Genomic DNA, 12046 nt, shown 5'->3' on the forward strand with positions numbered 1-12046 from the left:
GTTAGTGGATGAGGCCCAGATTCCATTATGAACTCCTAGGTCTTCTGATTTGATAGTACACCTGTTTGAAGGAAGCTGTTGGAACGAATGTAGGCTAGTCATAGAGCTGTGCCCTGAGAAATTCTTTTATTTCTGTGATTTTAGATAGCCTTAAAGCATAAATGGACATTTATGGCAACTTTGGGACCTGTGGACTTCAACTCCCAGAATACCTGAGCCAGTCATTTTTTTGCTGGCTCAAGAATTCTGGGAGTTGAAGCTGTGGTGGTATTCTACCGGTTCAGCCCGGTTTGGGTGAACTGGTAGTAAAAAAAACACCTGCCGCTTTAGATGATTTTAGTATTTCTTTTTTTTTTCCTCCCGACGATTAGCTGTTCTGACAATCAGCTATGTTGGGATCCCCCTCGCTGTCTTACTGCTTCGCCCAGGAGGATTCCCTGAGGCAAACAAATGGAGAGTGTGTGTGTGTGTGTGTGTGCTGTGCAACCCCCTCCCCCCAATGCTCCGTTTTTGGCCTCCTGGGCCTCATGAGGCCCAGGAAGCCAAAAACGGAGCGCAAGGGGAGGGTGCTGGAAAAAAAAAGAAGCCATGTCCACCCAGTCACATGGCCACACCCACCTCGCCACACCCACAGAACTGGTAGTAAAAATATTTGAACTCCACCCCTGAGTTGAAGTCCATAGCTGGTGACTTTCCCAGAGTTGCCCATGCCTGCCTTAGAGAGATGTTTCTCCTTGCCTTCCAAGCCCTTTGACATCATCCTGGGACATGGGGATTTACGCATAGGCCACGGATCACACAGAATTCCCTGTTTTAAAGGCATCACTTCAGGCAAATTGCAGACACGCTCGCTTCTGCGCCTGGAATGCGATTCTGTTATTGTTCCTCCATAGAGATCTGTCAGCATATGGCATAGAGAAGGGATGCGCAAGATAGTCTATAACAGTGGTCGTCAACCGGTGGGCCGGGGACCACTGGTGGTCTGCGAGAAAATGTTGGTGGTCTGCAGAGAAATGTGTCCCCCCAAAGCACTCCCCCCCCCAAAGCAATTAAATCCAGGCTGCGGGGGAAGACAAGGCCTGCCCACACGCTGGCCTCCACACTTCGACCAAGCACAAACCTTACCTTGAGTAGAGCCATGTGAGCTGGAACTGGAAGTTAAGACCAACGGCGGGGGAGGGAAATCCGCCCCGGGGTGTCTTGCTGACAGTGGGAAAGTCGGTCCATATTCCAGAGCTGCAGTAGTCACGGGACTGGCCCTTTGGTCCTCCTGGAGCAGCTCCTCCAGTCCATGGCAGGCCGGTGCACCCGGGTAGAGGAGCAGCTGCTCTGGGATGACCAAAGCACCAGTCTTGTGACTACGGCAGCTCTGGAATATGGGACCAACTTTCCCACCAGCATCAGCAAGCCACCGTCAGTCAAAATTCATATTAGTGGTCCGTAGGATTTTAAATTATGAGTTTAGTGGTCCCTTGAGGTCCAAAAGGTTGGTGACCCCTGGTCTATAACGAGTAGACTGGAGGATTCTGGGATTGATACGTCAACTGTATGAAATTGTTCTTTCCCCAGAAAATAAAATGAGAGTGTGTGTGTGATAGAAAAAATAAAACATGGATCGTAAAGAATTACGAACCTAGATTAGAAAAGAACCGGCTGCATTAATAACCGTAAAAAGTACTATTTTTTTTAATATTTAAGTGTTATCTATGTCATAATCCCTAGTGGAAGGGCAGATCTCTTAACCTCTGTTTTAAATGGGTGACTGAGTCATTCTAGCTTTCCAAAATTAGATTAGAAGCCGTTTGGGTATAGGGAGTTTCACACCTGAAATTAGATTTCTTTTTCCCTCTCCCCCCTTGCACTCCATGTCTTCGCTGTATGTCTTCCTTAAGTCTAAGGGGAAATACGGTTAACAGTCTACAGACAGCGGTAATGCTTGTCTTACAACTACAGTTAGCATCAGAATTTCCATGGCTAAGCAAAGCGACTGTTAAGTGACGCAGCAACGGCTGTAAGTATGAACCAGTTGCCAAGCATCTGAATTGAGATCACATAATCATGGGGTTGCTACAAAGGTCGTAACTGTGAAAAATGGCCCACTGTTGTAAGTCGAGGACTACCTGTACATTAAATTTTCCAGTTGTTGTATTGTGCGGACCCGAACTGAACATGGTATTTCAAGAGGTGTTAAGAACAGATGCCCTGTAGACAGGAGCTGTCCTTTCCAGGCTCTTGATAAAATTATCTTAGTTGATGATCAGCCCATCCTTGCACTAGCTCCCTGATGGCGAACCTGTGGCACGGGTGCCACAAGTGGCACGCAGAGCCATTTGTGCTGGCACGCGAGCCCCAGGCAAACTTACTTCACTGCACATGCCTGTGCCTCACAGGTGATTTTTTTTGGGGGTTGGTTTGAGACCTTTTTCGGCCTCCCAGAGGCTTGGAAAAGCATCTGTAAGGCTTCTTAGGCCGAATTATAGGCCTGTTTGACGAAACGGGCCTGTAATCCGCCCTGAGAAGCCTTGCAGAGGCTTTTTCCAAGCTTCTGGGAGGCCGGAAAGGCCTCAAACCGGCCGAATAATCAGCTGTGAGGCGCGGTGCAGGTAAGGGGGTGGGGATTGCGCACGCATGTGCAGGGGCCGTGAGGAGGGGCGCGCGCATTGCATTCTGGGTGCTGGCACGTGAGTATGGGCGTGCTGGTGTGCTCGCAATTTTTGGCACAGGAGCCCCAAAAGGTTAGCCACCACTGCACTAGGCCTTATGGCAGCAGCAGCTGGAATTAGACACAAAATCTCTCTCTCCCTCTGTGTGTGTGAGAGAGGGAGAGAGAAAACCAGTGACTTTGGCCTCCCATGGCTATGCATGTAGACCAGGGGTGTCAAACTCAATTTCGTTGAAGGCCACATCAAGGCTATGGTAGACCTGGGTAGGTGTGGCCAAATGAATGGGTGTGCCCAGCTTGACACCACTCCTCAAATTGCTGGCATGTTTCCTCTTCGCATTGAGTAGACCGGGCCAAAGCGATGCGGGCCGGCCCCTTACATTTTCCAGGACAGCCCCATGGGCTGGATCCAACCACATTGCGGGCCGGATGCGGCCCGTGGGCCTTGTGCTTGGCACCTGATATAGGTCATGTGTGTCCCAATCTTGGCAAATTTCCAAGTCTGCAGAATTCATTTCCAAGAGTTCCTCAGTAAACGTGCTCATTATTGAGGAGGATTCTGAGAGTTGAAGTTCACCAATATAGAAATGTTGAAAATACTGAGGGAATATTGGGTGAGCTCAATTTGCATATAACAACTTTACTGTTGAAATTTTAGTTTACAGAATTCAGTGAATATTCACTATGGATCTTAAACATTATGCATTTATACACTGAACCTGTCACAAATGGTGGCTTGCAACTTTGCTGTCTGCAATGAAAATTGCCTTCATCTTAAATGAGTGAGTCTACGTTGGTTTTGTTGATTTCTGCACATAGCAGCCTTTGTTCTTTTTAATTCACTGATCATCTTCCAGTGGTTCTTTTTGAGATCCAAAGAGTTTGGGGAACAATTGTGCTAGAAGTTTTCTAATCAAAGAGAAAATTTTAAAAAATCTCGCTGCAGATAGACTTCTTGAATCCTGGTTTGTGTATGCATGCATACATACTGTACATACATATACAAACATACAAACCAGGATATAGGAAGCTTATCAACTATCGGGGTTTTTTATTTTATCAAGGAGATCACATGATGCAAAGATCCAGCTGCCTGGAAAAGGCTCTGATGCTGGGAAAGGAGGAAGGAAAGAGAAGAAAAAGAGGAACAGCAACAAGATGGATGAACTCAGATCCTGTCCCAATGGGGCCACCATTGGAAGACCTGAAGAACCATGTTAGGGCAATATCGCCATCGGGGAAAAAAACCATCTTTGTGGTCCTTAAAAATCAGCAACTCAATGGCACACAATCATGTTTATGATAGACATGTGAACCAGTAAGACTCATTGAAATAGACATAAACATTTTGGGCAGTGCTTACAACACACTCTCAAATTTGGAATTCTTATATTTAGAACTGTGCCAGATGAAATAGGCACCAACACAATTTCTTAGTAGGCTTGGAATTGTAGAATTCTAAGGCTGGTGAATTCTGGAAAGCTAAACACGACACACCTTAAAATGGCTTGGGTTCCAGTTCCAAAACTGGAATTAAAAGTACCGTGTTTCTCATTTAATAAGGCCGGGTCTTATTTTTTTTTGAGCCCGAAAAATGGCTAGGCTGTCTTTTCAGGGGTGACTTAATTCCCCCTTGCATCTTTGGGTGGGCAGGTGTCGACGGCTTGGATGTTGACCTCGGCATTGGTGGGGCACTTCGTATTGGGGTCAACGCAGGCAGCACCATATCCGGGTGTGCAACAAAAGTACTTCCTAACGGCAAGCCCCCACCACCACCACCCCATTTCGCATGTTTTAATATAGGCCTTAATTTGGGGGGAAGGGCTTAATTTCATTTCATGCCTATAAAACATGCTGGGACTTCCTATTGGGGGAGGCCGTATTGTTGGAGAAACAGGGTAACTACCCTGGAATCTGATAAGTAATACTTAGTATTTCCAAAAGTGCCACTGCTCCCTCTCCCAAATTGCAACCATTCCTTTAAAAAAATATAGTTTGCCACATAGAAATTTTGGAATAATATATATATCTGAGGGGAAACTATCCTTCAGCATTCGCAAGAAATATGTTCTTTTAATGATGCTAAATATGTTGTTTATTCATCAACAATATGACTCCTAATAATAAGAGCCTTGGTGCAGCATACAGTCACAAAAAAATAAGAAAAACAACCTACTAATTTTAGAATAAAATCGTTGTCACCACAAAGATTCTAGCAACCCATCGAACATGAGAGCTGAAAGTATGGAATGAATAGAATGATATACTCCACTTCTACTTCATTCCTAAAATGGTAGCATTGACTGGTCCCTAAATATGGGATTAAAGCAATGTTTCTCACCCTCGGTGGCTTTAAGACTTCAACTCCCAGAATTCTCCCAGCCAACATGCTGGCTGGGGGAATTCTGGGAGTTGAAGTCCACATATATTAAAGTTGCTAAGGTTAGATTAAATGTCAAGTTGAGATTGTGTGTCTTCAAGGCAAAGCTGATCTATATCAAGAAAAGGAAACATTTGAGTATCTCAAAGAAGGCTTTGTCGATTCCTACCTTTTTCTCAATATGGGTTGGATCCTTTTCAACAAAAGGATTTGGAGGATGAATTCAATCAGACTGTTTTTTACAGGTTCTCCACTGCTCTGGAACCAAAATACTGAATGTGGCATTGTCCAGTAACCAGTGTCTGAAAGTGGCTAATAATTTTATTTAGTTAATTTAATAGTTGGAACCCTATTACAAATGACAGGAATCCCTCCATTTCCCAAAATTCTCTTTGTTCCCTTTGTTCCTCCATCAGCTGTCTCAATGTCTGGAGTCCCCCCAAACAAATATTATCATGTGCAAATTTTTTCTAACAACCCATGTGGATAACTGAACTTCTAGCAGCCCTGATGTTTTTTTTTTCTGAGAAATTAATTAAATAAAAGGAATAGCCAAAATAAAGGTAACCCAATGCAGGTGTTAAGATTGTGTCCCAAATACAGAATTAAGCATAAGCTCTGTGATGGATCCAGAAATTACACAAAGCATCAGTACAGTACTTCTTCATGCTGTTGGAGAATATTTTGTTCCTCCATACATGAATGCCCTGGAGGTAGAAAATACATACAGGAAGTCCTCGAATTACAATCCCAATGGAGCCCAAAATATCTGTTGCTAAGCAAGAAAGTTGATAAGTGAATTTTGCCCCGTTTCATTCCATAGTTGTTAAGTGAATCACTGCAGTTGTTAAGTTAGTAACACGGTTGTTAAGTGAAACTGGCTTCCTCATTGAAGTTGCTTGCCGGAAGGTTGCAAAAGTTGATCACATGACCCCAGGACATGGCAGCCGTTGTAAAATATTGAACCAGTTGCCAAGCATCTGAATTTTGATCATGTGATTCTAGTGGTCCTAAGTGGGAAAAGCGGTCATAGATCACTTTTTTCAGTGCTCTTGGCAGACACTAAATGAACGGTTGTAAGTCAAGGATGGCCTGTATATTAGGGATTTCTTTTCCCTGGCTTCATGTTAAATTCTCTACACGAGGGAGATGGTGTTTCTTCATATTTCCATGAACTAAGAAGACTCTTCAGATGAGAATGTTTACACCGGTGCTTCTCAACTTGGGTGACTTTAAGATGCTGGACTTCAACTCACCAAGGTTGATAAACCCTGACCTAGTCCAGGAATGGTTTCTCCACACAACGGAAGATGCCGATGGCAGTATTACCAACTAGGCATTTCCTATGATATCTAGTGAAAATCAAACTCCCATTTTTTTTTCCTGCATCATCAAAAAATAAACCTGTCTTAGAGCCCAGCATGACATTTCTAGTGTCTGGTAAGGTTTATTCAGTCGCTAAATTTTCCCCCACAATGTGAGCATTGATCATAGAATCATAGGGCTGGAAGGGACCTCTCAGGTCATCTAGACCAACCCCGCTCAAGGTAGGATACCTTATATATCAAGGGTGTCAAACTCAAGGATTGCGGGCCGAATTTGGCCCACGGGTTGATTAGATCTGGCCCATGCGGGGGAGCATGCACACACACACACACCGCCCCATTTTCGGCCTGGACAGCCTCCTAACAGCACTCTGCTGGCCAAAACGGGGCATGGGGGGCAGCTGCCCATGGCTCCTACGTCTCGTTCTGGCTGGCTGGATGCTGCAGGAGGCATCCATCCCGTCTGCCCTATCTCCCCACCCCACCCCCACCGGCCCACGGATGACAACTACAATGCTGATCTGGTCCTGGAAGAAATCTAGTTTGCCACCACTGTTATGTACCATTCTGGTCAAATGGTTGTCCAGTCCAGTAGTGGTATTCAGCCGGTTCGCACTGGATCGGGTGATCCGGTAGCAAGGATTTGGTGTGGGTTGTACAGCAACAGGGTAAGTTGTTTTCGTGCTCCAGCGGTGGGAAACACTTCAATTCTAGGTTAGCTCTCCTCAGACACAAAACACCTCAAGTGGGAAGGAAGCCATATTGGGTCTCTCCCTGTGGAAAAAGCATCGTTCCAAAATTAAAGCTTCTTGCAGCCTTCAAGGGGACCCAAAATGGACCAAATTTGCACACCTGCTCCCACTGTGGAAGAGGGTACAGGCTGAAATGCAAGCTCATCATACATGAGAGAGTCCAATGTGAAAATAAGCAAAGGAAGTCACTGCAAAGAAATTCAGGATAGGGTATATCACATGCATTCTATGTCAACTCTGAAGCGAACCTAGTGGAAGCCATCTTGTGCTGCCTTAGAGTTGCCATGAAGCCTGAGAAGGGGAAGGGAGGGGGGAAGTAGATAGCCTGGCTAACAGTCAAAACAAAAAGTTTTCCTGTGGGAACCAAACAGGGGTGGGATTCAAATGTCTTAACAACCGGTTCTGTGGGTGTGGCCTAATTTGTGGATGTGGCTTGGTGGTCATGTGACTGGGTGGGCGTGACTTGCTGACTGGGCATGAATTGGTGGTCATGTGACTGGGTGGGAATGGCTTGTATGTAAATATTATAAATATTGATGTAAATATTGATATATTTTTTTATTAAAAAAGAGCAACTTTTCCCCAAAACCAGGCAAAGCAGGCAGGCAGATTGAATTGCTCACAGAATCACAGATTAACTTAGAGATCTATCTATCTTCAATCGGCTGAGTCTGTCACATAAAATTTGCTTGCAAGCAAACTCATAAAATTTGCTAGCAAGCAAACACAAAATTAACTCACACCATGTATGTAAATATTGGATTTTTTATTTTAAAAAAGAGCAACTTTTACCCTAAAGCAGGCAGGCAGATTGGGTTGCTCACAGAATCACAGATTAACTTAGAGATCTATCTATCTGCAGTCGACTACCTGAGTCTGCACTGAAAAGCTTCAGTCCTAAGGAAGGTTTGGCTCTGCTTTTAGATTAGCTAGAAAGCAAGAAATCCAAGGATTTCCTGCTTTCTAGCTAATCTAAATCTCCTGGCAGAGCAGAACAGCTGATGGTTGGGAGGAAAAAAGGGAAAATAGCAAGTTACCCAACCAGGCAAGTTGGATGGCTTGCATGCCAGGAAAGCAGTGAGTGGGTGGGAAGGGGAGGGGCCAGCCAGTGAAGCGATCTGTCGGTTCTCCGAACTGCGGACAATCGTGCGTGCAGCGTTTGCAAAAAATCATCAGATGTGCTGCTGACAAGCGCTGCGCTCGGGTGCGCAGCGTTTGAAAATCTTCATTTCCTGCTTTTTCAACCTCAACTGTGCCACGCAAAGCAGCTGAGGAGGGAAAAACAGGGAATAAAGGACAGCCTAGACCCCAGGCAGGGGGATGAGCCAAACAACGAACCGGTTCGGTGTCAGCTGCTCTTTTCAGTTACAGCTTCTATAAAACCAGGCCGAACCGGTAGCATCCCACCCCTGGAACCAAGGTCATCATATTAGGTGGCTGTTGAAGGAGGAGAGGAGCCTGCCATCCATCTTCACTGGACAGTGTGACTGGTGATACCTGGGAGGGGAGATTTTTACTCTTTTAATTAGGTGAAAACTGTCAGAGGAACTGTCAGAGTTGGTTTTCACTGGCTGTGCTGATATGATGTATCCAATAAACATGTTCTTTGGGGAATCTACCTGCCTCGGAGTTCTGCTTTCAATTTCAATGGTATCTGTTACTTGGAACACTGACATTCTACTCTCTAAAGTGCGAAGAAGAGAAAACTGTGGTTATAGCTACTCCTCAACATACAACCACAACTGTGACCAGGCTTTCCAGCTGTTGTATTGTGCAGACCAGAACTAAACATGGTATTTCCAAGAGGTGTTGAGATCAGGTGCACTGTACATAGGAGCTGTCCTTTCCAGGCTCTTGATAAAATATCTTGGTTGATGGTCAGCTGTTTCAGGCTGCAGGGATCGCCATCACCTATTGCTGCCTCCGCGCACCCCATTTTTGGCCCGTTCTGATCCCCACTGCCTGGAACAAGTAAAAAATGGGGCGTGTGAAAGCCATAAACAGGGCGTGCAGAGTCGGCAATAAGCGATCCCTGCAACCTGAAACAGCTGATCGTTGAGAGACTGATCCAACCGACAATCAGCTGCTTGTGTTAATCAGGCTGTGCTGAAGCTGAAACAGGCTGTTTGCTGCAACAAACAGGCTGTTTGTTTGTTTTTCATGTTTTTCTCCCCAAAACCTAGATATGGAGCTAGGTCTGGAGCGTCTTAAAGTCCGAAAAATACGGTAGTCACTTTTTTCGCTGATGTTATAACTTTCAACAGTTAAATGAATGATTGTAAATTGAGGACTACCTGTATATTCTTTTATAGTCTACAGTTTGGTGTTTCTGTTTTCCAAGTTCACATCACTGAGTAGAAAACTTCAGGTGTCCTCCTCAAGTATGAAGTATGCCTATGTATTTATTTAATTAAACCAATTTATATATACACAGTGACTCACGCAGTTAAAAATCCACAATGTAATCCTGCGGTAGCAATCATAGAATTATTATGTTTGTTAACTAATTGCAGAAGTTGAAAATTAGGCTGTTCAGTCTTATAGTTCTTCTTTGAGGGTGAAATGTTTAATACTACTTGCATGTAGTCTTCATGTTTGACAAAACATGTTTGACAGCACACAAACTAAGAATATAGCTAAATCAGGCACATGGGAAACTTGCGTCAAAGCAAATAGAAAACATGTAAAACAATACCATTTGTGAATATCTTGGATGTAAAATAGATAGAATAATAACTTTATAATAACATCTTAAAACTTGCTGGTTCTAACAGCTGTTACAAGCTGCCATTGCTAGAAAGTGTTCCTTTAATCTTGACCTCAGTTCACAGTGACAATAAGATGGGCAGTAATAAAAGCAATTTTTACTCCCAAGTGTCAGCTTTGGAATCATTATTAAAAGCTGCCACACAGCTGCGGAGGATTGGAGGGGGCTGATGTTGTTTGAGTAGCTCTCAGTAGACAAAATAGATTCTGTAGTAATTCAAGGTCATTGTGAATGGTGAAACAAGAACTGGGGCTGAAAGGGAATTGGTTCACATGATGTATGATGTGGGAAAAAGGAGATGATGGTTTGTAGGTTGGGTCCTTGTGGGAAGTCTGGGAGGAAACTTAGTTTCAGAATTCCACACAGGTACCAAGTTCTATTCTAATAAAAGTACTTTGAGGTTATGGTTGTCTTGGAGTTACTGGCTGGAACGGATAATCTCTGGAACGCTGACAAAAACCGTTGAATTGCTTCTCTACATAAGATTTGCTACTGCAATCCTGGAAGCTGATGTTTCTTCACCTTCCTTCTGATGACATAATGACGCATTAGTTCAATATCTAGTCATCTTGTGAAATAAAAATTCTTACCTGAACGAGCGGATGGGAAGGCCCCATTTCCTTCGGAAGCCTGGCGATATAGCACCCATCGATCTTCCTGTACTTCCTTCTTTATTATCACAGCAGGAAACTCTGCTTAGAGAAACAAGACAATTTTGCAGTGATCAGACATTTTCCAAAGTCAAAAGCGTGTCTCCTTGGATTTCCTTATTGTCAAACTTATGACATTTTTTTTCCCTGACATCTTGTTACGTACAGGTAGTCCTCGATCTATGACCATTCATTCAATGACTGTTTGAAATTATGACTCTGCTGAAGGAATAGGGGTTACGTCTGGTCCTTGGGGAGTTCTGGATGTCCAAGCACCCCCACAGTCGACATGATCACAATCTGGGTGCTTGGTAAGCAGTTCACCCTTATGATCGGCTGCGGTGCCCTGCGATCACACGATCAGCGTTTGCAACCTTCCCCAATGGTTTCCCCAGAAAGTCAATGGGAAAGCCAGCAGGAAAGGTCAGGGCCTGGAGATGGGTAGGCAGATGGGGGAAACTTATCTCAGCAACTTCTGACCTTTCCTGCTGGCTTTCCTGCGCCTGCCACTGGTGCACAACCACGCTCCCTTCCTGACCTGCATTCTCATGTACACTCTGTGCCTCTTATACACCCTTGTGTACCCCCACACTCTCTCCCTGGCTTGCACCTCTTACATAGCTTCTTCCCAACCCGTACCTCTTACGCATCCTCCCTGATCTGTGCCACACCTCTTACACACACCCTTGCACCCTCCATGATCACACACCTCATGTGGCCTCAGGGGTGCTGCAATAACAGTAACTTCAGTGGTTTCAGCGGTTGCAGGCTAACTCACTGCTCACTGCCAGGAGTTTGATTCTGGCAGACTCAAGGTGTCATGCCCTTGTTGGAGTCTGATTCTGAGGAGATTGAGCAGCTGACAGGGAGTGGGAGTGTGGATCCGGTGGCTGTGGAAGACATGGGAGAAGGGCACAGTCTGGCTGGGCATTCAAAGGAAGACCCCGGGCCATCCCCTCTTCATCCACCCAGGGCATGTAGGGAGGAACGGAGAAGGGAGCAACATGGCTTACGGGAGAGGAAAGGGCCCTGATCCCTTTCATTAGTCGCAGCTGGGAGAACAGGATATAAGTGGTGAGTTTTACACAGCTTCTTGCTGGAAGCAAAGCGTGCATTATCTTCGTAGAGGCTTATCTGTGTTTTGGCATCCTCCCAATTGTGGGTGCTGTGTTATCCTTTGAAAGTCTGCAATTTATCATCCTGGCCTGTCGTGTTAATTACTTCAGCGTGGTTTGTGTTGGTTTTTTTATTTCTAATTATCTTTACTTTGAGTTCGGACTGCATTTCTTCCCTTCGTAGACTGTTTTTGGAAGAGTTTGATCTCCAACCGAGGATAACTGGACATTGAGGAGGCATTAAAGGGAGCCGAGGATAACTGGACAAGTTGGAGGCATTAAAGGGAGCCGAGGATAACTGGACAAGTTGGAGGCATTAAAGGGAAGACCAGGATGGGAAGGAGGGAGGAAGCGAGGTTGTATAACTGGGTATCACCGCAGCATCCAGCACAGCA

The sequence above is a fragment of the Notechis scutatus genome, chromosome 2, assembly GCF_049901735.1.
Source record: "Notechis scutatus isolate UNSWTSFEM ecotype Mainland chromosome 2, rNotScu1.2, whole genome shotgun sequence".
Lineage (NCBI taxonomy): Eukaryota > Metazoa > Chordata > Lepidosauria > Squamata > Elapidae > Notechis > Notechis scutatus.